The sequence below is a fragment of the Ascidia mentula genome, chromosome 5 (assembly GCF_947561715.1).
Source record: "Ascidia mentula chromosome 5, kaAscMent1.1, whole genome shotgun sequence".
Taxonomy (NCBI): Eukaryota; Metazoa; Chordata; class Ascidiacea; order Phlebobranchia; family Ascidiidae; genus Ascidia; species Ascidia mentula.
This window is the reverse complement of record NC_138570.1, coordinates 12,440,754-12,446,030: the sequence shown is the minus strand read 5'-3', so window position 1 is coordinate 12,446,030 and position 5,277 is coordinate 12,440,754. Positions and strand designations below refer to the sequence as shown.

The 5,277-nt window shown below is 37.0% G+C and overlaps 1 long non-coding RNA gene across 1 annotated transcript; it reads left to right on the top strand.

Annotated features, from left to right (window-relative positions):
• The first annotated feature begins 585 nt into the window (after positions 1–585).
• Positions 586–1,450, top strand: LOC145903721 (uncharacterized). The gene is made up of 3 exons (XR_014402687.1): positions 586–734; positions 845–1,017; positions 1,203–1,450. It is a non-coding gene; the product is annotated as an uncharacterized LOC145903721 (long non-coding RNA).
• The last annotated feature ends 3,827 nt before the right edge of the window (positions 1,451–5,277 follow it).

Here is a 5,277-nt window from a genome sequence, read left to right as displayed (position 1 = left end):
ATGTATATTTGTTTCTTCCACAGTACATTAGAATGAAAAATTTTGTTTGTATAAAATCCCCAAAAGCTGGATGGTCGGCACTGATGCATGTAAGTGGACACCCATCAATTTGGATGTACAAAGCTTCTTGAAAAATGAAATTTCTGCGGATGCAGCTTGGCAGACGTGTCCATCCACCATTCTTTGTGAAGGGAGTAAGTTGTGTATTTGTGCCAAATAATTGTGCATTTTTGTTTCATGCACTTTGTTCTTTTCAGGCACACATGCCCGTTGTTTGAAAAGAAAATGTAGATCTGCTGATCTGGAAAGGGACAATCTAATGAGCGAATCCACTGAAAGCAGTTCTTCTTCCACGATACCTCTCTTGCAAAAGAAGGTGTCCATAAACCTTGTGCTGATTTTGATGCTTAAAACCGGCACATATTTTTCATCTAGTTTTTTAATTGACTGGGGACCTTTGCTTGTGTATTTGCTTATTTTAGTTTACTTTCAACAGGTTCTTGCCACCCAAGCAGCAAAAACAATGTCACAACGACAGGAGCATGAACTGTCTGAAAAGATTGGCATCCTTATCGACAAAACAATAAAGGTGAAGGAAGAAATGCGGAGGATTGGTGACCGAATTCAGAGAATGGAAACTCTGACAGAAAAAAAACACATGTGTGGCAGAAAAGTTTTTGCCGCAATCAGTTGTCAACGAAGAACATCTGATGGCTCTACTTACTAAACCTAATGTGAGCTTTCTTTTTACCTAATGCACTGAGGCTTTTGTCTGCATGCTTTACACGGTAAATGACATCTGCTATACATTTCAATCATTTTGTATGTTGATACTTTTCAAAAGGACAAAGTAAAACGTGCCCAAGTGATGGACATGGACCAACTTCGTGGCACCTTCCGGAATTCTGTAAAGCTGTTTATGACAAAACACCTGGCTCAACAATTTTGTTTTGGCGGTTGGACGCAGGAGAACAAAAATCCCATTCAAATCACATCCTCTGTTGGCATTTAAGTTGGGTGAGTCAAATTGCTTTAGAAATCCCACAAGACACGCCACACTGCGGGCCTCATTGTAAAGCCTTCCGATTGTGAAGTTGTCACAACTTTCACATATTTAATTCCCACATGTCAAATATTTAATTTCTGTACACGATAGAATGTTACCAAAATTTTAACTAAATCTTATGTTTTATGTTCTGCAGACGCATGGAAAGATGCAAGACGCCGGCAGTTAAATACCAAGAAATCGCCACAGCGGTGAAACGAGTTTTACCTGGAGATGTTGACGGAGTGGCGGCAGAATATCAAGTAACGGCAATCAATCCTCAATTAAGCCCACCACGTCTCAGAGTACATAGTTTCGTCGAACACTGCACTTCGTGTTACTCCGTACTTCCACTGCGCTTGCCACTGTATTTCTATTTATGTGTTGTTAATTTCAATAAAACATTATGCAATTAAAGTCGTGGTGCGTGCGAGACGGTGAAGTAGCGAGTTTGATGAGGTCATATTTTGAAAGTGACCAGGCAATATCATTATGTTCGGTAAACGCACGGCGAACGCTCGCTCGGCCAAGCTTGGATTTGTTCAATTGTAGAACATACGCCGAACATATATCCAACATTTAAGTACGGTGAACATGCGTCGCCCAAGCTTGATGCCAAGCGTATCTTGACATAAAGTGACAAGGGCCGTGCCAAAATTTTTGACTGGGATACTGCAAAATGGACAAGTGCTGAAATCGCATAGTTACATGCGTTGTGCAACCGCAAACTCAGTACTGGAGTATCAGCGTTTTCCACTGTATAATAAAGCTTGTACTGAAAAAAAATATTTTTTATCGAAAAGTCATATACTGCAAAATGGACAAGTGCTGAAAGCGCAGAGTTACATACGTTGTGCAACCGCAAACTCAGTACTGGAGTATCAGCGTTTTCCACTGTATAATAAAGCTTGTAATGAAAAAAAATATTTTTTATCGAAAAGTCATATACTGCAAAATGGACAAGTGCTGAAATCGCATAGTTACATACGTTGTGCAACCGCAAACTCAGTACTGGAGTATCAGCGTTTTCCACTGTATAATAAAGCTTGTAATGAAAAAACATATTTTTTATCGAAAAGTCATATACTGCAAAATGGACAAGTGCTGAAATCGCATAGTTACATCCGTTGTGCAACAGCAAAAGCAATACTGGAGTATCTGCGTTTTCCATTGTATAATAAAGCTTGTTCTGTAAAAAAATATTTTTTATCGAAAAGTCATATACTGCAAAATGGACAAGTGCTGAAATCGCATAGTTACATACGGTGTGCAACAGCAAAAGCAATACTGGAGTATCAGCGTTTTTCATTGTGTAATAAAGCTTGAACTGAATACAAAATATTTTTTATCGAAAAGTCATATACTGCAAAATGGACAAATGCTGAAAGCGCAGAGTTACATACGTTGTGCAACCGCAAACTCAGTACTGGAGTATCAGCGTTTTCCACTGTATAATAAAGCTTGTACTGAAATAAAATATTTTTTATCGAAAAGTCATATACTGCAAAATGGACAAGTGCTGAAATCGCATAGTTACATGCGTTGTGCAACCGCAAACTCAGTACTGGAGTATCAGCGTTTTCCACTGTATAATAAAGCTTGTACTGAAAAAAAATATTTTTTATCGTAAAGTCATATACTGCAAAATGGACAAGTGCTGAAATCGCATAGTTACATGCGTTGTGCAACCGCAAACTCAGTACTGGAGTATCAGCGTTTTCCACTGTATAATAAAGCTTGTACTGAAAAAAAATATTTTTTATCGAAAAGTCATATACTGCAAAATGGACAAGTGCTGAAATCGCAGAGTTACATACGTTGTGCAACCGCAAACTCAGTACTGGAGTATCAGCGTTTTCCACTGTATAATAAAGCTTGTACTGAAAAAACATATTTTTTATCGAAAAGTCATATACTGCAAAATGGACAAGTGCTGAAATCGCAGAGTTACATACGGTGTGCAACCGCAAACTCAGTACTGGAGTATCAGCGTTTTCCACTGTATAATAAAGCTTGTACTGAAAAAAAATATTTTTTATCGAAAAGTCATATACTGCAAAATGGACAAGTGCTGAAATCGCATAGTTACTTGCGTTGTGCAACCGCAAACTCAGTACTGGAGTATCAGCGTTTTCCACTGTATAATAAAGCTTGTACTGAAAAAAAATATTTTTTATCGAAAAGTCATATACTGCAAAATGGACAAGTGCTGAAATCGCAGAGTTACATACGTTGTGCAACCGCAAACTCAGTACTGGAGTATCAGCGTTTTCCACTGTATAATAAAGCTTGTACTGAAATAAAATATTTTTTATCGAAAAGTCATATACTGCAAAATGGACAAGTGCTGAAATCGCATAGTTACATACGTTGTGCAACCGAAAACTCAGTACTGGAGTATCAGCGTTTTCCACTGTATAATAAAGCTTGTACTGAAAAAAAATATTTTTTATCGAAAAGTCATATACTGCAAAATGGACAAGTGCTGAAATCGCATAGTTACATGCGTTGTGCAACCGCAAACTCAGTACTGGAGTATCAGCGTTTTCCACTGTATAATAAAGCTTGTACTGAAAAAAAATATTTTTTATCGAAAAGTCATATACTGCAAAATGGACAAGTGCTGAAAGCGCATAGTTACATACGTTGTGCAACCGCAAACGCAATACTGGAGTATCAGCGTTTTCCACTGTATAATAAAGCTTGCAATGAAAAAAAATATTTTTTATCGAAAAGTCATATACTGCAAAATGGACAAGTGCTGAAATCGCAGAGTTACATACGTTGTGCAACCGCAAACTCAGTACTGGAGTATCAGCGTTTTCCACTGTATAATAAAGCTTGTACTGAAATAAAATATTTTTTATCGAAAAGTCATATACTGCAAAATGGACAAATGCTGAAAGCGCAGAGTTACATACGTTGTGCAACCGCAAACTCAGTACTGGAGTATCAGCGTTTTCCACTGTATAATAAAGCTTGTATTGAAAAAAAATATTTTTCATCGAAAAGTCATATACTGCAAAATGGACAAGTGCTGAAATCGCATAGTTACATACGTTGTGCAACCGCAAACTCAGTACTGGAGTATCAGCGTTTTCCACTGTATAATAAAGCTTGTACTGAAAAAAAATATTTTTTATCGAAAAGTCATATACTGCAAAATGGACAAGTACTGAAATCGCATAGTTACATGCGTTGTGCAACCGCAAACTCAGTACTGGAGTATCAGCGTTTTCCACTGTATAATAAAGCTTGTACTGAAAAAAAATATTTTTTATCGAAAAGTCATATACTGCAAAATGGACAAGTGCTGAAATCGCATAGTTACATGCGTTGTGCAACCGCAAACTCAGTACTGGAGTATCAGCGTTTTCCACTGTATAATAAAGCTTGTACTGAAAAAAAATATTTTTTATCGAAAAGTCATATACTGCAAAATGGACAAGTGCTGAAAGCGCATAGTTACATACGTTGTGCAACCGCAAACGCAATACTGGAGTATCAGCGTTTTCCACTGTATAATAAAGCTTGCAATAAAAAAAAATATTTTTTATCGAAAAGTCATATACTGCAAAATGGACAAGTGCTGAAATCGCAGAGTTACATACGTTGTGCAACCGCAAACTCAGTACTGGAGTATCAGCGTTTTCCACTGTATAATAAAGCTTGTACTGAAAAAAAATATTTTTTATCGAAAAGTCACATACTGCAAAATGGACAAGTGCTGAAAGCGCATAGTTACATACGTTGTGCAACCGCAAACGCAATACTGGAGTATCAGCGTTTTCCACTGTATAATAAAGCTTGTACTGAAAAAAAATATTTTTTATCGAAAAGTCATATACTGCAAAATGGACAAGTGCTGAAATCGCATAGTTACATACGTTGTGCAACCGCAAACTCAGTACTGGAGTATCAGCGTTTTCCACTGTATAATAAAGCTTGTAATGAAAAAAAATATTTTTTATCGAAAAGTCAAATACTGCAAAATGGACAAGTGCTGAAATCGCATAGTTACATACGTTGTGCAACCGCAAACTCAGTACTGGAGTATCAGCGTTTTCCACTGTATAATAAAGCTTGTACTGAAAAAAAATATTTTTTATCGAAAAGTCATATACTGCAAAATGGACAAGTACTGAAATCGCATAGTTACATGCGTTGTGCAACCGCAAACTCAGTACTGGAGTATCAGCGTTTTCCACTGTATAATAAAGCTTGTACTGAAA